Source organism: Orycteropus afer, unplaced genomic scaffold (assembly GCF_000298275.1).
Source record: "Orycteropus afer afer isolate SDZICR_OR568_19922 unplaced genomic scaffold, OryAfe1.0 scaffold00016, whole genome shotgun sequence".
Lineage (NCBI taxonomy): Eukaryota > Metazoa > Chordata > Mammalia > Tubulidentata > Orycteropodidae > Orycteropus > Orycteropus afer.
In genome coordinates, this window is record NW_006921603.1 from 8,569,603 (window position 1) to 8,596,769 (window position 27,167).

Genomic DNA, 27,167 nt, shown 5'->3' on the forward strand with positions numbered 1-27,167 from the left:
GATACTGCCTCGGAAACCCAAGGAGGGGTCGCTATGAGTCGGGGCTGACTCGACGGCAAACAACAACAACAACAACAACTTCCATAAAGATTTGCAGCTGTGAATACCCTCTGGGGCCAGTTCTACTCTGTCCTTCCTATAAGGTCATTACAAGTCAGAATCTACTTAACAGCAGTGGATTAGGTTTTTGGTTTTGGTAGCAAACAAATAAAGACAATAGAACAGTAGAATAATATTTGGTCAATACAAAAGCAGAAAATAAAAGAGAGATGATGAAATCAAAAGTGGTTCTACAAAGGAAAAATGGTAAAGTTAAAGACATCAAGGACTTTCATTAAGTGTAAATTAATTTAACTCTACTTATAAGACTAAGATTGTCAGACCAACGTGACGTAACACGCTCTGTCGAGTCGGATCCGACTCATAGCAACCCTTCTTTGGGTTTCCGAGGCAGTATCACTACAGAAGTAGATTGCCCAACCTTCCTTCCAAGGAGTGGCTGGTGGATGCCTTAGGCAGTAAGTCACCAGAGCTCCACACATCTTTAATATTAAAGACACAAAATGATTGAAAATTAAGGAAGGAAAAAGATTTCCCATGCAAATACTAACCAAACAAATGCTATTACTGGACAAAGTAGTCTAATAGTAGAGGAAAAGAGAGATTTCAAAATGATAAGTGAGTCAATCTACCAGTAAGATATAATGCCCCCTAAAGCATACAAAGCAAAAATTGATAATACTAACAACCAGAAGACAAATTCACAATATTAGTGGGAGTCTTAAACATACCTCCCTCAGTAACATAGTAGAGCAAGCAGGAAAACAAACTGGTAAGGATACAGAATATCAGAATGAACAACTAACAAATATGATCTTACTGGCCTATCTAGAGCACTCTAACGACAATTACGGATCTTCTTCATGTACCCATGAACACTGGTCATATGTTGGGCCATAAGACAAGTCCAACAACTTTTAAAACAGTCGAAATTTTCAGAATATGTTCTATAACCACAGATAAATTAAGCAAGAAAATAGTAACAAATAGGTCAGTATAAATCCCTCAAATATTTTGAAATTAATCTATATATGTCTAAATAAACTATGAGTTATGGAATACAGTCAGTTCTCAGTATTTGCAGTTTTCTGCACCCACAGATTCAATCGATTGCAGATCAAAAATAGTTGGTGTGGTAGTTAAGGTTATGTGTCAGCTTGGCTGGGCATGGTTTTGAATGACTGAGAAGTTAGATGTAGTGATTCCCAGTGATGAGACTGTAATCAGCTCCATAGTACAATCTACTGTGAGCAACTGAGTAGCTCCCTTAGGGATGTGGTCTGCTTCCAGTATATAAGAAAATAACTTTCAGAAAGGTCTCTGAGCTTTTTGGCATGCTTGGACCTTGTGTGTAGCTGAGTTTTCATTCAGCAGCCTGCCATGTTGTCTGCCAATGTTGGAGCTGTTTCTGGACTTAAACTAGTGTCCTGCTATGTTGCTTGATAATCTTGGGACTGTGCCATTTTACTTGTTGACCTTGGGTTTTTCAGCCTCAGCAGCCAGCAGCTGCCTAAGTTAAGAGATGCCCCCAGCTCCAGTGGGCTGGGAGCAGGAGGCAGAACTGAAGCCAAGGTCCAAGAGCCTTCACCCAACCCCTAGAGCTGGCACTATGAACTGAGACTTCCAGCCTCCTAAAAAGGTATTCTCCTAAAGAGAATAAATACCTGTTTGTTAAAGACATCTATTTGTGTTATGTCTGTTAGAGTGGCACTGGAGCACCAAAACATTGGGTCAAAAAAAAAAAAAAAAAAGGCAAGTAAGTGGTCAGAGCAATCCCTTAAAGGCTAAGAGGGTGTATAAAGTGCGATTTGCATAACACTTACATTGTATTAGGTATCTGGTAGCATAGTGCCTAAGGTACTTGACTGCTAACCAGAAAGCTGGTGGTTCAAACCCACCAGCCACTCCTTGGAAGGAAGGTTGGGCAATCTACTTCCATAGAGATACTGCCTCAGAAACCCAAGGAGGGGTCGCTGTGAGTCAGGTTCAACTCAACGGCACATAACAACAACAAGAAGAGATGATTTAAAGTATATAGGAGGAATATAAGGAACTTGTACATCCATGGATTTTCATATCCATGGGGATCTTGGAACCAATCCCCTCACCCCAGTGGATACCAAAGGATACCATGGAACAACTGTATAAGGCAATAAAAACTATCTAAGATGAACAAAACATCAGCAAACTGGGAGATGACCTCAAATGGCCAAATGTTGTTGTTAGGTGCCGTCAAGTCGGGTCCAACTCATAGTGACCCTATGGACAACAGTACAGGTATTCTCCTAAAGAGAATAAATACCTGTTTGTTAAAGCCATCCATTTGTGGTATGTCTGTTAGAGTGGCATTTGCGGTATGTCTGTTAGAGAACAAAATAATGCCTGGTCCTGCACCAGCCTCACAATCCTTGCTACACTTGAGCCCATTGTTGCAGCCACTGTATAATCTGTCTCATTGAGGGCTTTCCCCTTTTTTGCTGACCCTCCACTTTACCAAGCATGATATCCTTCTCCAGGGACATCCTTTTCCCTTCTGACAACATGACCAAAGTACATGAGACAAAGTCTGGCCATTCTTGTTTCCAAGAAACATTCCAGCTGCACTTCTTCCAGGACAAATCTGTTAGTTCTTCCGACAGCCCATGGTACTTTCGGTATTCTTTGCCAATACCACAACTCAAAAAGCATCAACTCTTTTTCTGTCTTCCTTATTCATTGTCCAGCTTTCACATACATATGAGATTATTAAAATTACCATGGCTTGAGTTAGGTACACCTTCATCTTCAAAAACACATCTTTTCTCCAGTACTTTAAAGACGTCTTTTGCAGCAGATTTGCCCAGTGCAATATGTCATCTGATTTCCTGACTGCTGCTTCCATTGGTTTTGACTGTGGAACCAAGTAATACGAAATCTTTGACAACTTCAATCAATTCTCCATTTACCATGAAGCTCTTTATTGGTCCATTTGTGAGGATTTCCATTTTCTTTATGTTGAGTTGTAATACATACTGCAGACTGTAATCTTTAAACTTCATCAGTAAGTGTCTCAAGTCATCTTCACTTTCAGCAAGCAAGGCTGTGTTGTTTGCATATCACAGGTTGTTAATGAGTCTTCCTCCAATCTTGATGCTGCATTCTTCTTCATACAGCCCACTTACTCGGGTTATTTGCTCAGACTGAACAACTATGATGAAAGGGTACAACCCTGATGCAACCCTTCCTGATTTTATTTTATTTTTTTATTTTTTTTATTGTGCTTTAGGTGCAAGTTTACAGAGTTTGTTTTACATTCAACATTTTGTGTACATTTGGTTTCACCCCCCAATTACCATCCCCAACCCTAACCCACTCTCCTCCCCTCCTTGCTCAGTAACCCCCACCCTGTGCCCCTCATAGTTATGCACTCCTGTATGTCCTGCATTTCCTCCATGTGAATGTTGCCCCTCTAGTACCCTGTGGTCGATTACTCCAAGGGATGCATCTCCACAGAGTATTGCCCTGGGTTCAGTGGTCTGGGTATACATCTTATTTACTATTGGGCTAAGAGCCAGCCCCTGGGAGTGAGTTTTATTCCAGGCCTGAAGTGTATCCCAGGGCTAAAGTATTGGGGCTCTCACCAGACTCCATCTGACCAGTAATTCTGGTCATTATTGTGTTTTTGGATTTTGTTCCACATTTTTCCTCCCACTCTATCCAAGATCTCCAGTTTTGATCCTTTCTCGAGTGGTTGGCATTGATAGCCGGGCACCGTCTAGTCCATCTGGTCTTGAGGTCCATCATTTCCTAGGGCTGATTGCTTCCAAATGTCCTTGTGTTTTTGTTTTTGTTTTTGTTTTTTGGTACCCTTCTTTGCTTCCGGCAATAGGAGACCATTAGGTGCATCTTAGATGGACGCTTGAAAGCTTTTAAGACCCCAGTTGCTACTCATCAATGTAGGTTGTGGAATAAGATTTTTATATATCTTATTGTGCCAATTGAGTCTGGTGTCCCCCAATACTATGGTCCTGAGTCAGTAGATCCATTGGATCTCTCTCCCACAGTGTTTGGCTGTCTGTGAGGAACTGCTCTTTGTCATCTGTGGTTTCTGTAAGGATTGCAGGTATTTTGTATCAATGTTATCTGTGCAAGATTAGCCTCTGCTGAATCCTTGGTCTAGAGTATAATCCTGTTCACTGACCCCCATCTGACCTTCTCAGATATTTATGTGTTTATCTGTAGCCTGGTGTTTGGTGTTAATGATAATGGTTAATGGTAATGCAGTATTGTGAGTATACTGGTATTAGCAGTTATCTATATCTTATGTGGACAATTTGGTGTCCTCCCTTTCACTAATGTTATCATGGTGGACACAGACTCTTTCCGTACCATCCCTCCCCTTCCTGATTTTAAACCATGCAGTATCCCTTTGTTCTGTTTGAATGATAGCCTCCTGGTCTATGTCCAGGTTCCTCATGAGCACAATGAAGTGTTCTGGATTTCCAATTCTTCTCAATGTTATCCATAATTTTTTATGATCCACACAGTTGGATGCTTTTGCATAATCAATAAAACACAAGTAAACATCTTTCTGGTAATCTCTGCTTTCAGCCAAGATCCACCTGACACCAGCAATGATAACCTTCATTCCACTTCCTCTTCTGGATCCAGCTTGCATTTCTGAAAGTTCCCTGTCACTATACTGCTACAAGCATTTTTGAATTATCTCCAAAAAAATTTTACTTGTGTGTGATATTAATGATATTGTTTGATAATTTCTACATTCTTTGAGATCACCTTTCCTTGGAATGGATACAAATATGGATCTCTTCCACTCAGTTGGCCAGGTTGCTATCTTCCAGATCTCTTGGCATAGATGAGTATGTACCTCCAGTGCAGCATCCATTTGTTAAAACACTTCAGTGGGTATTCCTGGACCTTGTTCTTCACCAATTCCTTCACACATCAATTTCTTCCTTCAGTGCCATTGGTTCTTCATCATATGCCACTTCCTGAGATAGTTGAACATTGACCAATTCTATTATGTATAATTGGGATCCCTGAAAGACAGACAGAGGAGGGAAGGCAAAAATATTTAAAGAAATAATGCACAGTATTTATCTAAATTTCATAAAATATATAAATTCACAGATCCTAGAAGCTCAACAAACTGCAAACAAGAGACCAATGAATTCAACTAAATCAAGATAGATTATAATAAAATCTCTACCAAAAAAAGTAATAAAGAGAAAATCTTAAAAGCAAACAGAGAACAAAAACATATTACCTGTGTTCAAAAAAGAGACAAAAGGTATCAATGAGAGCAGAAGTCTTGTTGGAAACATTGCAAGGCAGAGAGTGGAGCACTGAAAGAAAAGCTGTCAACCTAGAATTCTGTATCCAGCAAAGAGATCTTTCAGAAATCCAGGTGAAATAATGAGTTTTTCAGACAGACAAAAGCTGAAAAATTCATCATCAGCAGATTTCCTTTATAGGAAATGTTAAAGGGAGTCCTTTAGGCAAATGAAAATGGTGCCAGATAGAAATCTGGATTTATACAAAGGAATGAAAAGCATAGGAAATGGTAAACATATGAATCAATATGAAATAACATTTTATTGTTAAAAAACTCTTTTAAAGATAATTGACAGTTTAAAGCAAAAAAAAAAAGGTAAGTGTTGTGTTTGATTGATAAACTATGTATAACTAAAATGTATGACAATAGTAGTACAAAGGCCAAGATATGCAAATGTATATTGTTGTAAGTTTCCATGCCTGAAGTGGTATAATATCATTCAAAGGTAAACTGTGCTAAGTAAATGATGTATATTATAAATTCTAGTCAACTACTAAAAAACAAACCAAGGTGTTATAGCTAATAAGAAAGCTGAGATCAAATTAAAATATACTCAATTAATTTAAAGGAAGGCAGAAAAAGAAAATAAAGTACATATGAGACAAATAAAAACAAATAGAAGATGATAGATTTAAAAGTTGTCAATGGTTACATTGTGCTTGGAACAATAATCAGCGTTCATGAAAGTAGCAGTCAATACATTAAGTGATGTGTGGCAGTGGACCAATCTGCTGCAAAAGACCTCTAAAGTTTTTAAATGCAAAGATGTCATTTTGGTGACTACAATGGGCCTAACATGAAGCAGTGGTCTTTTCAGTTGTTTCATCTGCATGTGAAAGCTGAACAGTGAGAAGAAAAGACAGAAGAAGAATTGATGCATTTGAAGTGTGCTGTTGACGAAGAATATTGAACATAATGTGGACTATCAGAGGCTAATGATCATGGACGTGGCACAATGAGACAGCATTTTTTCTATTATACATAAGATCACCATGAGTTGAGTTGACCTCGACAGCAGCTAACAACAACAAATTTAAATCCTTGTCTTACTTATCACTTTAGGAAATGCAAAACTGACCATATTGAATATCACTTTATATGTAACAACCCAGTTAAAACACAAAGATGATCAGATTGCCAACTGTATGATCCAAGTATTTGATGCTGACAAGAAACACACGGTTTAGTCCTAGCAACTGATATAACATGTGATCTGCAGCCTATATGACTGAGACCAGAAGAACTAGATGGTGCCAGATAGAAATCTGGATTTATACAAAGGAATGAAAAGCATAGGAAATGGTAAACATGTGAATCAATATGAAATAACATTTTATTTTATACTAATAGATACTCGGAGGGTATCTATTAGGAGATCCTGGATAGAGAAGGAGAACAATGTGTAACAAAACTCAAAATCATTTGGGAAAAAATAAAAGTGTGGGGGGGATGACCAGGTTTGCTGGTCTGATAGAGCCTGGTGGAACCACAGAGACTATGGCCCCTAGCTGCCCTTCAGGTCTGGAATTGAATTCACACCTGTGGCTTCCAGCCAAACAGAAGACAGGCATAGGAGTTGAACATTTACCTCAAGTAGATATACTCCTCGGAGAGAACAATCATGGGAGAAAGAAGTGCTGTTCATGCACAGGAAGACAGCTCAGGGGGCAGGGGTATATGGAGGGATGGACACAGGGAAGAGGTGACTGTCGGGAGGAAGTGGGAGGGGAGCTGTTGCATTGTGGTGAATTGTGGTCAATGTCATGAGACAAAGTGTATGTGAACTGCTGTATGGAAAGTGAATTTGCTTTGTAAATTTTCACCCAAATCACAATAAAGAAAAGAAAAAAAGAAAGAAACACACTTTTAATAAAGGCACCAATAAGTTAAAAGTGAAAAAATGGAAAAATACATACCCTGCTGATAATAATCAAAAGAAAGTAAGAGTGGCTTTATAAATATTAAACAAAGTTGATTTCGGAGTAAAGAATATGACCAGTGAGAAGAAGTGTCATTTCGTAGTGATAAATGGCTCAATTCATCAAGAGAAAGAGTACATAACAAGCTTCAATGTTTCTGTGCCTAATCATACAGACTCAAAATATAAGAAATAAAAATAGAACTGCAAAGAGAAATGGACAGATCAACAAATATGCTAGAAATTTCAATACCTCTGTATTTTTGACAGAACAAGCAGCATGAATGTAAGCACATTTGCATTTGTCCTCTTCGCTCCCTAGTCCCACAGAGACAAAGTAGATGCACCCAGATGAATGCCTACACTCACAGTGGGTTGTCTTACAGGCAAGGAGCCCTGAGTTTAGAGAACCCGAACATTCTTTCATGGCAATAAGCAAGTTTGTCCTTTGTTCAGGAAGGAGACACTATCTCTATCTTGCAAGACTGTTCACTGTATAACTATTTTTTGGGGGAGGGAAAGGCAATTAGTGCCTCTGCCCACATGAGCAGTTTTCTTCCAACAATTATGACTGTTTTTGTGCTAATAAATTCAACAAATTGCTTGAATAGCATAAACCACCAAAGCTCACCCTGGAAGAAATAAATAATCTGAAGAAATCAATATCTATTAAGGTAATTCAATTTGCAGTTAAAAACTTTCCAACACCACTGTGCAACATCTTTGCAACTAGTGACATATGATTATTTCAAAATAGAAAGTTTAAAATATAACTTAAAAACCTTCCAGCCATGACAAAAAACTTCAGAATAGTTGACTTCCCTATTGCATTTTACAAAATATTTAAAGAAGAAATTATATCAGTTCTGCACAAACTGTTCATAAAATTGACAATGAGGGAATATTTCTGAACTTATTTTATGAGCCTAGCATTACCCTAGTACAAAAGAAGAAAACCAAAGACCAATATTCCTCATGAACATTGATGGGATATAAGTAAAGTTGAGTTTAAAGAAATATTTGAAGTATTAACATCATATGTAAGAAAATGGAGCTGAAAAACTATGAGCTAAGTATCCATCTCCAAAAGTTAGAGAAAAAGCATAAAAAATATCAAATTAAACTCGAATAAGGAAATAAAAAAGATAATGACAGAAATTAACAAAATACAAAACAAACAGAGCATAGAGCTTAAAAAAGCCATGAGTTGATTCTTTGGAAATACTTATTAAATGGATGATCTCCTGGCAAGACTAATCAAAATAAAAACAGAGATGGCACAAAACATGAAGTCAGGAATAAAAAGGGGTATCTCTAAAGATCATACAAACACTGAAAAGATAATAAGAGGATGATATAAATAACATCTAAATTTTCATACTCCAGAAACAGATCCACATTTACACTGTCACTTGTTGTTTGTTGTTATGTGCCGTTGAGTCGGACCCAACCCATAGCGACCCCTCCTTGGGTTTCTGAAGCAGTATCACTACGGAAGTAGATTGCCCCATCTTCCTTCCGAGGAGTGGCTGGCTGGTGGGTTTGAACCACCAGCCTTCTGGTTAGCAGTCAAGTGCCTTAGGCACTACGCTAAAGGTGACAGTGTAGTGCAGAAGGGAAAAGGTGGTCTATTCAATAAATGATGCTGATTAAGTATATATTCTGTAAGGAAAATAATGAATCTGGCCCCTCACACTGCAACACAAAGATCGATTTCAGATGAATTATAGATTTACACATGAAGGTAAAACAATTAAGCTTATAAAAACATAGAAGATACCATGACCATCAATAGGTCACAAAGAATCACAAAGAAACTAACCATAAAAGAAATAATTATGAACCAAAAACAGGAAAAAAAATAAAAGAAACTCACTTCCATTGAGTTGATTGCAACTCATAGAGACCCCCATTGGGTTTCCAAGGTTGTAACTCTTTATGGAAGTAGATTGCTTCATCTTCCTTCAACAAAGCAGATGGTCAGTTTGAACTGCTGACTTTCTGGTTAGCAGTCAAATGCCTTATCCACTATGCCACCAGATCTCCTTAGTACTGTATTAATATTAAGAATTTCTTTTCAACAAAGGATACTGTTAAGAAAGCAAAATTTCAAGTAGATTGGAAGAAGATGTTATCTATAATAATATATTTGACAAAAAACACAATATATAAAGAACTCCTACAAAAGACAAACAAACCAACTTAAAAAAAAGGGGGGGAGTACAAAAACTTGAATAAATTGCACACACAAAAAAAGATATCCAAGTAAAAGCATGTGTCCAATTTTACTAGTCATCAAGAAAATAAAAATAAAAGCAGAATGGCTAAATTAAAACAACACTGATGAGGATATGGAGCAACTGGAACTCTTGTATTCTGCTAATGGGAATGTAAATTGGTACTAGCATCATGGAAATCTATTTGACAGTGTTAGCAAAAAATATTGAATATACCATGGACTACCAGAAGCACAAACAAATATGCCTTGGAAGAAGTTCATCCAAAATGCTCTGAGAAACGAGGATGTTGAGAAATTGTCTCATGTACTTTGGACGTGTTATCACAAAGGACTAGTCCCTGGAGAAGAACATCATGCTTGGAAAAATAGAGGGTCAGCAAAAAAGATGAATCGACACAGTGCTGCAACAATGGGCCCAAACATAGCAAGAATTGTGAGGATGGTACAGGACCTGCAGTGTTGCATTTTATTGTACATGGGGTCACTATGATCAGAGCTGACTTGTGAGTACTTAACAAGAACAACCAGAAATGACCATACACTTATCCTGGGACTCAGCAAATCCACTCCTACATATATACCAAAAGATAAAACTGCATACATGTATGCATCAAATGCATGCACATGTTTATATCAGCAATATTCATTATAGCCCCAAATAGTAAACAACTAAAATCTCCATCAGCAGTGAAAGGGTAAATATTATATTCATAAAGTGGAAATCTATACAGCAATAAAAATAAATGAGTTTCTGGTACACGAAACAGAGAAAAGTCTCACACAAAAAAAGTAAAAGAATCCAAAGAAAGAAAGAGCAGATAATGTAATAATTGACTTATATCAATAATTAATATGTTGGAAGTAATTGCCTTTGAAAGGGATAGTACCTGGGAGTGATTCAGGGGCAGCCTCTGATTGCTGATAATGTTTTGTTTCTTGATCTTAGCTGTGGTCACATGGGTGTTTATTTGTAAAAAATCATTGACTTATGATTTCTGTGTTTCTACATGTATGCTATGCTTCAAAAATGAGGGATTTAATAATAAAAATAAAAACTTTCTGAATCCATTTACCATTAATAACTATTTCAGCATTAAGGTCAGCACAACAAATATTTCTTAGTTACCTCTGCATGTGAAACATTGTGCTAGATAGGGCCTTCTTGCCCTTGAAGGGCTTCAACAATCAAACATCATTTCAGGTGAGTCTGCTGTGTGCCATAGGTGAACTGTGTGTTGTCTAACCCACAGAGTCATAAAGTCAGATTTCCACAGGAACACTCCATCATTAAATGGAAGTGGTATATATGAGATCAGGTTTGAACAGGACCTGAAGGCACAAGTAAATTGCATGAGAAAGTGGCCCAAATGCCTGCTGTCTCCACTTCCATCACATTACCTTCCCTCTCTGTCTGCACCTATGGCCTCATGCAGAGTTCCTTATGATCGGTTGACTGAGGAAGAGAAAACTCGTACCTGGTTTACAGATGGTTCAGCATGATATGCAGGCACTACTTGAAGGTGGACAGCAACACAGCAACCCCTTTCTGGGACCTCCCTGAAGGACAGTGGGGAAGGGAGATCTTCCCGAAGGGCATAACTTTGAACAGTGCATCTGGTTGTTTGTTCACTTTGCTTGGAAGGAGAAATGGCCAGATGTGTGGCTATATGAACTCATGGGCTGTGACCAATGGTTTTGCTGGATGGTCAGGGACTTGGAAGGAACATGATTGGAAAATTGGTAATAAAGAGGGTATGGGAAAGAAATATGTGGATAGACCTCTCTGAATGGGTCCATGTTTATGGAATTCATTATGTTACCATGCTGTCTGGGAGCTCTGGTGGCACAGTGCCTAAGGCATTTGACTGCTAACCAGAAGGCTGGCGGTTCAAACCCACCAGCCATGCTCAGAAGGAAGACTGGGCAATCTACTTCTGTAGAGATACCACCTTGGAAACCCAAGGAGGGATCACTATGAGTCGGAACTGACTCAGCGGCAGTGAGTTTGGTTTTTGGTTTTACCATGCTGTCTACCATCCTGAAGTGACTGGCCTGATAGAATGATGGAATGGCCTTCTAAAACCACAATTACAGTGTCAGCTAGGCCACAATACCTTGCAGGGTTAGGGCACTGTTTTCCAGGAGACTGTATATGCTCTAAACTAGCATACCATACCAAAAAAAAAAAAAAAACAAACTCACTGCTGTCAAGTCATATTCATAGAGACCCCTCCTTGGGTTTCTGAGGTGATATCCCTACGGAAGTAGATTGCCTGATCTTCCTTCTGAGGAAAGTTAACAGTCAAATGCCTTAGGCACTACTCCACCAGAGCTCCCTATATGGTGCCGTTTTCCCAATAGCCAGGATTCATGGGTCCAGGAACCAAGGAGTGAAAATGAAAGTGGCACCATTCACTATTATCCCCTAGACACCCACTCAAAAAATTTTTACTTCCTATCCCTGAGACATTATGCTCTGTGGGTCTGGAGACCTTAGTGCCAAAGGGAGGAACACTCCTACCTGGAGACAGAATACTGATTGCATTGAGTTGGAAGTTAAGAATGCCACCAGGCCATTTTGGGCTCTTCATGCCTCTAGCTCTACGGGCAAAGAAGGGAGTGGAACATGTCTTTGAACCTGAGATCCCTGTACTGAGACCAACAGAGAGACTGGCAAAGAGACTGGCAGAGAGACTGCTGCAGCAGAACTGACAGACTGACACAAGACAGAGTAATGGACTCGCTGGTCCACGGAGCAAGAAAGCTGAGTGCCTTTGGGCAGGAAGCTTTCTGGCAGAGTGGGTTGCCTTTGGGTACTAATTGGTAAAGCTGAAAAGCTTTGTAATACTTTCTAGAACAGGGCAGAGGCGAGACGTCCTCTTTAAGAGACCAAGGAAGCAGGAAGCTGAGATGCCTCAGTCTCAAAGGGTAGGGCTATGGCCTCTGGGGTTTCAAAGAGTGGAACTGCCACAGCCTCCTGGTTTCAGAGAGTCAAACCTTCACCAACTCAGTTCTGGCATGTGGGGCTGCCATACATGTGTACCACTGGGATGGGGACCTTGTCTGCTGCCCTGAAGTGAGGGGGTGGGGCTCCCATGTCCAAAGGGCAGAAGAACAGGGCTGCTAGGCCAAGGGGGTGAGATTGCCACCCAATCAATAAGGAAGATGTGTATGGGTGCCAAATTGACAAGGGATGGATAGTGGTAGTTAAGTTTGTGTGTCAGTTTGGCTGGGTGACTCTATATTCTGGCAATTCAATTTAGACTGATGTTATGTGACCTAGAATTTTTCTGCTTGTACAGATCAGGTAAATGTTGAGTAGACTTCCCATCTGTTTCACTCCAAGAAACACTATGCCTACTGCCTAAGTACTCAACATAAGTCCTCACCAGTCTGATTATTCTGATTACTGCTTTGACTGTGCTATCCATTACAGTAACAATTCCCACATTGTCTTTGTTGATTAATTGCTGCCACTTGGCCCCCTACCACCTCAGGTCCAACCAGTCCCTTTGTGGTCTAATGGCTTCCACTGGGCCTCTCCTACCAAAATAGCCCTAACTCCACATGTCAGGAATCCAACATAGGGGTTCTGCCAGTTGCTGAGTATGTCTATTCCAATTATGGATTCTAGAACTGGGAAATCACTACAGGTTGGATTCAGGGGCCCATTGGACCCACTGTGAGATGGGCCTGAGCTAAGACTCCATCAATAACCTTCATATGCGCCCACTCTGACCGGTGGGCCACAGTGATGTTGCGGGTCTCCTGAAATTAGTATCAGTTCAAAACCGATATCCAATATTCCACAAAAAAATCTGATTATTTCCTTTTCCCCAGTGAACAGTCACTCTTGTAGAGGCCATAGATTCCTTTGGGGAGGGCTGGGAGAAAGATTAATAGTCAGTGTAGTAGGGTCCTTCCTCAAATTAGGGCCTTAGCACAATTACTTTAATAAAGGAGGTGATTTAAAGTTTTAAAATAGAGTTGATGGACCATCGTTACAACTGGCACCTATGATCCTTGTCATCCATTTATTCTGTAGATATCTATCGTGCACTATTGTGTGTTTGTTAATTGCAATCCCCACAATTATCTAAAATCCTGACACATTTTACATCTTATTTTTGTCTGCCCTTTTCTTGTTGTTGTTAGGTGCCGTTGAGTCTGTTTCAACTTTTAGCAACTCCATGTGAGGGTAGAATTGCCATGTAGGGTTTTCAAGGCTGTAATCTTTACGGGAGCCAATAACCATGTCATTCTCCCGTGGAGCCACTGGGTGAGTGCAAACTGCCATCGTTTTGGTTAGCAGTCAGTCCCTTAACCATTGTACCACCAAGTCTCATTGCCCTTTCTTTAGGTACATCACTCTTTCTTTAGAACCATTCTTTAGGTTCTAATTTATATCTTTTTGTTGTTTTTGTCACTTCGGTTTTCTTTTATTACATACACTGTTGTTGTGTGCCATCAAGGCAATTTTGACTCATAACAACCCTGTATGATAGAGCAGAATTGTCCCATAGGGTTTTCTAGGCTATAGTTTTACAGGAGTGGATAGCCAGGTCTTTTCTCCTGGGGAACTGCTACCCCATAATTTAGTGGCTTCAAACAAAACAACCATTTATTATCTCTCACAATTCTGAGAATTTTGTGGAAATCTCTTTTGGTTTTGCCTGGAGTCTCTCACATGGCTTCCTTTAGAGGGCAGCTGGGGCAGGCACATTCAATATGACTTCTTTAACATACTTGGCACCTTGATAAGGGTGGTTGAAACCACTCTTTGTATGATCCCTCCACATAGACTCTACACGGGCTAGCTGGACTTTATTACATGGTGGCTGGGTCCCAAAAGTAAGAGTCTCAAGAGGGAGCAAATAGAAGCCTCTAGTCCTCTTAGAGATTAAGCTTGGAACTGGCACAGTTGTCACTTCTGCCCTGTTCTACTGGTTAACACAGTTACACAGCCAGCCAAGAGTGAAGGGGAAGATAAATAAACTTCACCTCTCAATGAGGAATGCAGGATGACAGAGAATATTTGTAGCTTTCCAAAATCCATCATAGCTTCCCACCTCCCTCAAGTGTATGCTTTTCCAAAACCAGCTCTATCATCAAAGTTCATTTCAAATCCTCTCTTTTTTATGAATTATTAACCCCCTAAACTGAAAATAGCGCTTCCATTTTCCCCTGTGAACTCTCCTTTTATCTGTACCTTTCTTGGGGCATTTTTAACTTTCAACCTTAAATTATTTATATAAGTCCTATCTTTTTACATTTTAAATAATACTTATTTCTGGTTGCTGGAATTAGAAATTTATATTGTAGAAAATTAGCAGAATCTATTTCTGAATAATGGGTGCCTCCTCACCCTCCTTTATACATAGAGATGCTCAATAAACATTTATTTAGGGAATAATTAGAAAAATTATTGTTTGCCCAATTCTAAATGCTTCTAAAGGTGTTTGGCTTGCTACTTTTTTCCTTATCTTCAATCATGTTGTTTTTAGATGGAGATAGGCAGAATTGTACTAAACAGTGTTTGTATATATTTTACAAGGATCATATTTTTTTTTTATATTCATAAGAAAAAGGAACAAAAGAAAATAATAGTACAATGACTAACACTTATTGAGCTCTCAATTAAGAGCCGGGTGCAGCTCTCAGCACTTTATCCTACTAACAGCTCTATAAGGTTCTAAAGGGGGGAAAAAAAAAGAAAACAACAACGCCTGAAAAATATATCTTATAGGACCCTGAACAGCTCCAAGACTTCTGAAATTCTGATATAAGTTGGTTACATGATGGAAAGAAGCCAAATCCTAAAAACATATTCAGGAAATTGAGAGAAAAAAAGGGGGCATCTTTCCTGAATGAGTCTACATTTCCCGTGCTTATTTTCAGAATTGCTTCCCTCACTCATTGTTATTTTCAAAAACAAAAATACCAACTTCTACCTATTGGAAATCCAAAGGCTTCAAAATTACCTTAATTTAGTTGTTTTTCTTTCTTTTTTTAATGTAATATTACACCCTTTAACCATCCGTACAGGGAAAGTAAAGTCTAACAGACTTGGTTTTAACAAATTCTGCTCTTCCTAAAGGTAACAATCCACTTATTATAATTAAATAGAGAGAATTAAATAATATTCTGAAAGTACTATGCTTTATGACTGATGAAAAATAAAAAATGGACTATAATTGGGTACCAGCCTTCAAATATGCCATCTATTTGAAAATAAAAGACAAAGTTGTAGTCACTCAGAAGAATTAGCAAAGAAATTTAGTTTAAAAATATGATCAGAGGTCAGAAAATGGAAGAATTATTATAAGACTAATTATGTAAGAAATAATTATATAGTAAATTATATAATAAATACATACATAAGAAAAATTTTGACACAGGAGTTAGGAATTGAGGTGGACCTTCAAAAATAGATAGAATTTAGTAAAATGAGCAAAGAGTGTCTCAGGTCTGAGAATGTGGAAATTAGTGAGGAATGGGAATTCCAGAATACTTAATTGAGCTCATGAGGAACTGGTACATAGATCAATAGGCAGTTGTTCAAAGAGAACAAAGGAATGCTGTGGGGTTTAAAATCAGGAAAGGTGTATGTGAGGGCTGTATCTTTTCACCACCCTTATTCAGTTCAGATGCTGAGCAAATAATCTGAACAGCACCAGCAAAGGCACAGAGACATAAGTGGTTATTACATCTTAACTGAAAACTTCTACCACTTATCTGTCAGTTTGTCATACTGTGGTGACTTGTGTGCTGGTATAATGCTGGAAGCTGTGGCACTGGTATTTCAAATACCAGCAAGGTCACCATGGTGGACAGGTCACAGCAGAGCTTCCACACTAAGATAGGAAAGAAAGAAGGACATGGCAGTCTACCTCTGAAAAATTTGACCACTGAAAATGTTATGAATAACAGTAGAACAGTTGTCTGTTATAGTGACAGAAAATAAGCTTCTCAGGTTGGAAGAACTCAAAATACAACTGGGAAAGAGCTTCCTCCTCAAAATAGAGTCAACCTTAATGATATGGCTGTGAACCTTTTGGGACCTTCATTTGCTGATGTTTCATGACTCAAAATGAGAAGAAACAGCTATAAATATCAATTAATAATTGGAACATGGAATTACGAAGTATGAATCTAGGAAAACTGGAAATTGTAAAAAATGAAATGGAATGCATAAACATCAATATTGAGGTATTGTTGTTGTTGTTGTTATGTGCCGTCGAGTCACACCTGACTCACAGCGACCCCTCCTTGGGTTTCCAAGGCAGTATCACAACGGAAGTAGATTGCCCCATCATCCTGCTGAGGAGTGGCTAGTGGGTTTGAACCACCAGCCTTCTGGTTAGCAGTCAAGTGCCTTAGACACTATACTACCAGAGCTCCATTTGAGGCATTAGTGACTAGTATTGGCCATTTTTAATTGGACAATCACATCATCTACTATGCCAGGAATAATAAATTGTAGGGAAATGGCATAACATACATAGCCAAAAAGAACATTTCAAAATCTGTTCTGAAGTATAGTGCTGTCAGTGATAGGATAATATCTACACCAATATAAGGAAGACCTGTTTATATGACTACTATTCAAATTTACACCCCAGCCACTAAAGCCAAAGATGAAGAAATTGAAACTTCTACAGTCTGAAACTTATTGAACATGCAATCGTTATACATTGATAATTACCAGTAATTGGAATGCAAAAGTTGGAAACAAAGAAGAAGCATCGGTAGTTGAAAAATATGCCCTTGGTGATAGAAACAATGCTGGAAGACTGCATAATAAAATTTTGCAAGACCAGTGACTTATTCATTGTAATAATTTTTAACAACATCAATAGTGACTATACATGGACCTCACCACATGGAATACACAGGAATCAAATCTATCTGTGGGAAGACAAGATGTAGAAGCTCAAGAGCATCAATCAGAATAAAGCCAGGGGCTGAGTGTGGAAGAGACCATCAATTGCTCCTATGCAAGTTCAAGTTGAAGCTGAAGAAAATTGAAACAAGTCTGTGAGAGCCAAAATAAAACCTTGAATATATTCCACCTGAATTTAGAGAGCATCTGAAGAATAGATTTGATGCATTAAACACCAATGACCAAAGACCAGATGAAGTGTGGGATGACATCAAGGGCATCATACATGAAATAAGCAAAAAGTCATTTAAAAGACAAGGAAGAAAGAAAACACCAACATGGATGTTAGAAAGGACTGTGAAACTTGCTATTGAATGTGGAGTAGCTAAAGTGAATGTAGGTAATGATGAAGTAAAAACTCAACAGAAGATTTCTCAAGCTGAAATAACTGAAGAAAAAATTAAAGCCTCAAGTTGCAGTATTGAAGGATTCCATGAGCAAAATACTGAATGACACAGGAAGCATCAAAGGAAGATGGAAAGAATACAAGGAGTCCTTGTACCAAAAAAGAATTGGTTGACATTTAACCATTTGAGGAGGAAGCATATAATCAAGAACCAGTGGTACTGAAAGAACAAGTCCAAGCTTCACTGAAGGCATTGCTAACAAACAAGGCTCCAGGAATTGAGAGGAAACCAATTGATATGTTTCAACAAACAGATGCAACAATGGAAGCACTCACTTTTCTGTGCTGAGAAATTTGGAGGACAACTACTGGCTAGCTGACTGGAAGGGATCTATATTTGTGCCCATCCCAAAGAAAGGTGATCCAACAAAACACAGAAATCATTGAGCAATATCATTATATAACATCCAAGTGAAATGTTGCTGACAGTACTTCAAAAGATGTAGACAGGGAAATGCCAGAAATGCTGGCCAAATTCAGAAGAAATGGAACAAGGAATATCATTGCTGATGTCAGATGGATCTTCTGACTGAAAGCAAAGAATACCAGGAGGATGTTTACCTGTGCTTTATTGAGTACACAAGGCATTCAAGTGTGTGGATCATGACAAACTGTGGGTAACATTATGAGGAATGGAAATTCCAAAATACTTAATTGAGCACATGAGGAACTTGTACATAGATCAGTAGGCAGTTGTTCTAAGAGAACAAAGGGATGCTGTGTGGTTTAAAATCAAGAAAGGTGTATGTGAGGGCTGTGTCTTTTCCCACTTATTCAATTCAGATGTTGAGCAAATAATCTGGATTGTATGTAGGAAAATGCAGTATCAGGATTGGAGGAAAACTTGTTAACAACCTGCAATACGCAGAGAATACAAAATACAGCCTTGCTTGGTGAAAGTGAAGAGGACTTGAAGCATTTACTGATGAAGATGAAGGATTGCAGCCTTCGGTATGGCTTACACCTCCACATAAAGAAAACAAAAATCCTCACAACTGTGCCAATAAGCAACATTATGATAGACAGAGAAAAGATTGAAGTTGTCATGCATTTCATTTTACTTGGATCCACAATCAACGCCCACAGAAGCAGCAGTTTAGAAATCAAACAACGTATTGCATTGGGCAAATCTGCTGCAAAAGACTTCTTTAAAGTGTTGAAGAGCAAAGATGTCATTTTGAAGACTAAAATGTGTCTGGCCCATGCCATGATATTTTAAATGGCTTCATATGCATGCAAGAACTGGACAGTGAATACGGAAGATTGAAAAAGAATTGATGCCTTTGAGTTATGGTGTTGGCAAAGAATATTGAACATACCATGCACTGCTAGAAGAACAAATAAATCTGTCTTGTGTGAAGTAGAGCCAGCAGGCTCCTTTAGAAGCAGGGATGGTGAAACTTCACCTCTTGTACTTTGGTCATGTTGTCAGGAGGGTGCTGTCGCTGGAGAAAGATAATATGCTTGGTAAAATAGAAGGTCAGCGAGAAAAAAGAGGAAGTCCGTTGATGAGATCTATTGATATAGTGGATGCAATAAGCATAGCGACAAGTGTGAGGATGGCGCAGAGTCGTCAGTTTCATTCTGCTGTACGTGAGGTTGCTATGAGTCAGAACCAACTTGATGGCACCTAACAACAATGACTGGAAAACTGGGTGGAATCTACTGGTCTTGAGTGGGGTTATGTACCAGAAAGTATTGGAAAATACAATTCATTAGGTAAAATAGGTGTAATTATGAGAAGCCTTAAATGTATGCTAGCAGTCTGGTTCAGGCTTGGTACAATAAACAATCCGAAATCATTTTTATATTTGACTGTGAGAGTATGGAACAAACTAAAGAAAACTTCGCAGAGTTTTAATGTAGGAAAGTTCTTCCTGAAGCGCAGTTGGAATGAAACCTTCCTACTTGTTTGCCATAAAATCAGCATGGTTTTCCATAAAGAGGTTATTATTTTTGACATGAAGCAAAGGTCAGAGTTTGGGTGTGTATTTGTGCCCATGAACATGCTGATGTGTGTAGGTGTTTTCATTTCCAAAGTCAGGGTCAGGAGGCAGGTTAGGGCTATTAGGTGCCATGGCAGTCAATCAAGCTGTTCATTTCACTCCAAGAAGTAGTCCACCCCCTGGAAAAAGTTCAGTCAGCTCAGTTTAAATAAAAATAGTTATGAATTATTTGTGAAAAGTAACCGCCGTTTGTTTAAAGAAAGGTATAAAAATAAGCATGTTTTCCCATAAAGACATTGTTTAAACATGAAGCACAGTTCATAGTTTGGGTGTGTACACACGTGTGTGTGAGTGTGTGTGTACATGTGTGTGACTGTGTGAGCATGTGTGTTAATTTCCAAAGCAGAGGTCAGAAGGCAAGTTAGGACTATGTCATGTCAAGCCAACCAATCAAATTCATCATTTCAGACCACAAAGTAGTCTACTCAGTAGAAAATACTCAAATAAGTTTCAAATAAAATATCTACCTATTCATTGTGAAAAGCCACACAAGTTAATCTAAAAAGGATATTATTAGTATATGTCTATTTCATTATATCTAGCAACATATTACTCTATCATAGAAACAGATTTGACTAATTTATGGTACACATTTATCACAAAAACATGTTAATTTCTACCCAATGCCCTATGATCTTCTAGATACTTAGAAATTGATTTCCAATTCATAATAAAAAGCCCAGCAAAATTGTTAAATGTAAAACTTTCATTGATTACTTTTAATTTCATAAATATGCTTTCAAAATACTTTTGTTAATTTTTCAGAAATCCATTAGTTAAATATATTTCTTACTAATGGAGTAAAAGAATTCCAATATATAATTTATTTCTAAATGCCTCAGAGTATCAAGGAGTATTAAGGCCCTGATTTCTTGTATCTTAAACCAAACATTAAGTTTTAGTAAAACAAATTATGAAAGTTATAAAGAATTTCTTGGGAAGGTAGTGACATATAACATGTTTACAAAACTTCTTTTATTGATTTCCATCTTAAACTAAGGAACACAATTACTAGATACAAAACTATTTAGATGATATTGAGGGAGGACACAGAGAGACAGCATACAACTCTCCCATTTATGAGTACAGCACAGAGTGGCAGGTGGTACATGATAGAAAATATAGAGATCTCCAGTGTTCTTGTTAGCTCTGAGAAAGTCTGAAAATACTCAGTCTAGGGTCTGCTCTTCAACTGCTAGTGAGCAAGGTATGCAAGTAGATGCAGAACACCTACACCAAGCAGCAGCATGTCACCTCTGACTTGTCCTTTCCGTCAAGAGTGGTGCAGCCTTGGAGCAAACTTTCAGCTGCAGGGAATAAGAGCTTCCCTTCTGCGTTTTTCTCTAAATATTTTGAAACACCTAACTAGAGGCTGCTTCTCTATGTTGGGATATTGTCCTGTTATGTGTTGTGTGCCGTTTAGTTGCCATGTACTGAATTTTGGGGTGTATTAATAGACACCAAAAAGAGATTCCTTCAAATAAAAATAAGCAGTAGAACACACATGCACTACATCCTTTGGGCCTATGTAGCAAAAAAGAGAAGAGCAGGAGAGGGAAAAAGAAGGAGGGAAAGAAGGAAACAGAAAGGGAGCTAAGAGGGAAGAAAATCCAACAGGCCCACTAATGATAGGTGAAAAAGATTTCCTTTGGAGGAAAGTAAATTAACTACAAATACTTGCATCCTCAAAGAAATTAAAGGAAATACTTATGACATAAAAGCTCAAAATAGGATTTTAAAAAAGGAAACTGAAATTCTAAAGAAAGAAAAATTATGACATTGAATAATTCAAAATTTTTAGAAATAGGGAAAAGTAGAAATGACACTAGACAGAAAATAACCGGTGGTAACACGAAGAACAAGCTTTAGAAAGCCACACAATAAATGTGAATGAACACATAGAAACAAGGATTACAAGAGATCCAAGGGAGATCCAGCATACATAGGACAGCTACATCGTCAGTGCAGAACAGAATGAATGGAATAAATAATTCAAAGATATAATTAAAATAAAATTTCTTAAATGAAAGAGGACGGGATCTGAAAAATAAAATGAGTGACTTTTCTAGAAGAAGAAGGTAAACGACAAACTCTGAGACATATCCTAGTGAAGTTCCTGATCTTTGGAGTTAAAGAAGGAATGTAATAGGCATCCAAGTAACAAAAACAAGTCAGCAACAAAAGGAAAAGGTAAAACACTGATTTAACATTTATCCTTAGCAACGTTAGATGCAAGAAAATTGTGGAACGATGTTCACAGTTTTAGGAGAAAAAAGATTTGACTCTAAAATTGTGTACCTACTTCAATTGGTATTCAAATGTCTAAGCAACAGAAAATAATCTTAAATATAAAAGTTTCAAAGAGCATAATTCCCAAGTATCAAGGTAAATTTTTGGGAAAATCTACCTAGCAACACAATCCAACCAAAATAAAGATTAATCCAAATAAAAGCTATAAGAATGGAGAAGTCACAAAATGAGAGATAGTTGACGAGTAGTAAATTCAGTTTAAAATCAAATTAAAGGCAAATAACAAATTATCAAAGTATACCAAAAAACCGAACTCACTGCCATCGAGTCAGTTGCAACTCATAGCGACCCATCCTTGGGTTTGCAAGGCGGTATCTCTACGGAAGTAGATTGCTCAGTCTTCCTTCCTAGGAGTGGCTGGTGGGTTTGAACTGCCAACCTCTAATTAGCAGTCAAATGCCTTAGGCACTGCACCGCCAGAGCTCCTTATCTAAGTATAAAACGATGTATTATAATTTCTGAAAGAAAAACTGCAACATGGCACAAGAAGGGCAGGGTTCAATATGATGAAAGACTCAGAAAACTCCAGGGTATCAATCAGGATTCTGGACATGAGACATAAAAATTTAAGAAAAGTCTATTTACACAAGTATAGGAACCTCCTTGGGCTCCTGAGGAACTCATGTACAAATACTTAAGTACAAACAACAGCAGGAAAGCATTAATATCTTTGTGGATTATATTACTGTTCACCCATTTCTGCTTCTTCCCGAGGAGAGTTATATTTTCCTGTCTCATGGAGGTTAGCTTTGGCCATTTACCTGTTGGGCTAATAAAATGTGAGCTAAAGTGCCATGAACAGATGGGAAGAAGCTTTATAAGTCAGTTTGTGCTTCTCATCAGCCTGGAGCCCCAGAGTGTACATGAAGCCGAGCCACAGCCAATCCACAATGCCTGTGAACAATAAAAAATACCTTTGACGTTGTAAGTCCCTGGAAGTAATTTTTTACAGCAGCAAATCTATCCATCTCTTGCTAGTAAATTACTCCTGTGTCTGAAGGGACAAGGAGAGAGCAAAGTGCTACAGAGTCTAATAAGATAGAGAAACACAGAAGAAGAGTCACAAAACAGAAGCTGTAGTCAAAAAGGAACACTAGGTCTTCCAGAACTACAATAAAACAGTAAAGGATAGGGGAATAAAAGCCCTGACTTCTCTTTCCTCCTGCCATCTCTCTTACATTCTGTTGGTGGCACCCTTTGGCAAAATCCAACTGGAAACAGAGAACTAAGGACTTCCATAGTATTCTGTGTCACAAGTTAGATTTTCTATAATAGTGCTGAGATGGAGTTTAGAGTGCAAAACCTTTATTGAGGAACAACACCTGTGAAGAGAAGGGAGAAGACACAACACTGGACAGAGAACGATAATACAACCGGGACTACAAAACTACAGCCAACAGAGCAGGGAGGTCTATAGCAACACTTATCCATCAGAGCATCCCACTTAGTCCAGACATGTGCCCATCATGCCATCACTGGGAAGGCTGATGGTAAAATAGTTGATATCAACTGACCTGCTTATATTGTCTACTTGATTAGTTTGTGCTTCTTCCATGGTAGATGGTCTGTGGTGAGCATTAACTTGCAATATTATGAAGATCTTCACACTCTCTTGTATCCCTCCATATGCCACTACTCAAAACCACCTTGTCCCAAGTCTCCTAATATTTTTCCATGCCTCAGACCATTCAGTCAGGCCATTTGCCACTTCCCATGATTCTATATTTTAACCTTGGACCACTTTTCTTTCCCCATAAAGACATCTGCTTGAAGCAGTTCTAATAGGTGGGGATGGAGTGTAGCCACACAACTATCTTTTGAGGACAGTCCTAGGTGAGGGGTGAGGATTTTTTCTTTTTTCCACATACCATCCATTTTTGACACATTAAGCTGGCCCATTCATTAGCCAAACTCCTACATTTTCTTTCTCCTTTAGCTGCCATTAGAATATTCCCAGCCACAGATATGTCTATAGAAGGTAAAGTGATGGTAGATGCCATGCAAATCTGGAATACCTGCTCTTAAAGCTGACTTGTCCCTTCCGGTCTTGCTTATGGTCAGTTCTGGGTTTTGCATTCCCTTTTACAATGGATTGCTGCTCAGTGTACTCAGCCTTACGACTGGTATGAATCTGTCAGGATATAGCTAACAATAATCAGTTCTTATATGGTCCTTGGTCATGCATGGTCAGGTATTTGGTCACTACCAGGGCACAATAGAACACCAGTAATCATTTCAAAAGATGATTAACTCTACTGCAGGGGGCAGAAGTTTCCTTGAAACTCCAATGACTTGCACTGTGATTCTGTCCCTGGTACAAACTCCACGAGGCATCCTGTCTAAGCACATACTTTTATCTAAGGTCTCTTGACCTCCAGATATCAGAACTGATTGCATGCCATTATGTACCTGCTCCAGAGACCTATTCTGTTATAAGCCCCCAATGAAAACTGGCAAACTTTCATATCGCTCACTTATGAACCAAAGCAGTATCCCTAAATAAAGAATATGCTGCTTTCACAGACCTTCATAGTCTTTGCCTGCAGCCCGTTGAGCAAATCCTATCTGCTGCCTATTTTTTGTAAATAAAGTTTTACTGAACACAGCCACATCCATTTAAAAACATATTTTCTATGACTTCTTTCTTGCTACGATTGCAGAGATAATACAGACCACAAAGTCTAAAATATTTACTTCTTGACCCTTTACAGAAAATGTTTGTTAACCTTTTTTCTAGATACCCACCAGTTGTTGACCTTCACTCTTCATGGTAGAAAGTTTAAGCTGCAATAACTTATCTTTTACTCTGGGCGTCCTGGTATGATTCCAACCACTGTTGTTGTTGTTAGGTGCCATTAAGTAGGTTCTGACACATAACTGACCCTGTGTACAATAGAATCAAATGCTGCCCAGTCCTGTGCCATCCTCACAATCATTAGTATGTTTGATCCCATTGTTGCAGCCACTGTGTCAATCCATCTTACTGACAGTCTTCTTTTTCACTGATTTTCTGCTTTACCATCCAACTACTAGACCACTAAAAACTGAACTGATGTTATAGGCCCATATTTCACAGCATTATCTCCTATCCTGTGGACTAAGTATGTCTTACCAAGCCCTCCAAGTGTTGACCACCTCTTAGTAATCCAGTCCAGTCAATACATTATTTATGTAATTCACTGCCCTTGAGTCGGATCTGACTCATAGTGATCCCACCTTGGGTTTCCGAGGCAGAAAACAGAAGTAGATTGCCCAGCTTGCTTTCTGAGGAGTGGCTGGTGGGTTTGAACCTCCAGCCTTCTGATTAGCAGTCAAATTTATGTAATGGATCAATGTAGGATCAATGTAATGTTCCAAAGGACATTAAGATGTTTCAGATCTCTTCCTAATGTAATATGAGAGAAAAAGGAAGAGTTAGCAGAGTCCTAGGGCAAACCTGGAAATGTACATGTGTGGACATCCCATGAGAATGTGAATGAGAACTCTTTCTGAATTCTCAATGGCTGTCTATCATTTGACCAAGGCCATGTTAATCTACTCTAGCGAAGTCCACACATCTGGCACAGCAGCTGCAATTGGAGTTATTACTTGATTGAGTTCACAGTAGTTGATGCTCCTCCTCCAGGATCCACCCAGTTTCTGCAGAGGACAGACTGGTGGATTAACAGGAATACGACGGTGCATACAACCCTGTGCCTGAAGCTTTCTGTGCTCTAATCCTCCAGAGATAGCGTCCTCATTCAGCTCCAAAACCTCATCTGATCACTTGCTTTCTCAAACCACTTCTGGAACCAACTGCCACAGGTTGGGTTATCCAGAAACAGACACTGAGGATGGAGTTTGAGTTCCAGGATCTTTATTAGGAATTAATACCTGTGAAGGTCAGAGGGAATAAGCAGGTACTGGCATAAGAAGTCAAGTCCAATGAAGCCCATACTAACTAGAAGGAAGCTTGGAGTATTGGCTATCAGAATTTCTCATATTGTGCCAAACGGCTAGGACTTTATACTTGTGCCTTGTTCAGTCATTGGATGTGGACTACTCCAGAAAATGTGTAACCATGGGTGAGACATCTTACTGCAGTTGAGGTGGATCTAGAGAAGCTGACAAATAATGTCATATGACTACTCTCGCAGCAACTGGGCAACAAGTCCATTCTTTAATGGTGATCTAGACAGTGCATCCTCATACCTACCACTGCCAGCCTTTAAACAGAATAGAAAAAGCAGAGAGTGGATTTAAGCAGGAAAACGGAAAAAAAAAAAAAAAACAGCATAGCCCCCAGGGACTGGATGATAGATATAGAAGGAAATATAATAAACTAATATCCTTACGTAAAAAAAAAAAAAAAAAAAAACAGCATAGCCCCCAGAGACTGGATGATAGATATAGAAGGAAATATAATAAACTAATATCCTTACCTAACTAGGAAAGAACCAAAATATATTATGTCCATGCTGAAGTTGACAAATTGAGTGTTTTATCCAACCTAAGATGGTATTGATTGTAGGACACAGCATTATTTTGTGTGCCTGAGAAGGAAAAATTAAAAACTCTGATAATTAAACTGAGACATGTGTTCTCTTATAATGAGGAATTTTTATGGTGCACTTATTAAATAAGCTCTATTAAACTTTATTCTGACCAGGCAGTATTTTTTCTGTTGTACACCAGGTCGCTATGAGTCAGAGCCAATCCAAAGGTATCTAACAACATTAGACTTTATTAGTAATGGATTTTTTTTTTTTTTATCATACATCAATGTGGGTATGAAAAGGGGAAAAGAAGCAAAATAAGGCATTCCTAAAATTTCAACTTATTTAGAATCCAGCTGTTCGGAATCACTTTACAACTAAGAATCATTGATGTCCATGTAGTTCCATCCAAATAAATTTCTCTGCTTTAATGGGTACTGGATGCAACATTTCTTATAAGAATCCAAGAAGGGATG

At 38.5% G+C, this 27,167-nt stretch overlaps 1 protein-coding gene across 1 annotated transcript in view; it reads left to right on the forward strand.

Moving 5' to 3' along the window:
* The window catches only part of CABCOCO1 (ciliary associated calcium binding coiled-coil 1), a 148,173-nt gene that overhangs the window by 73,775 nt on the left and 47,231 nt on the right, over positions 1 to 27,167 (forward strand). The gene's annotated exons all lie outside the window — the stretch shown is intronic.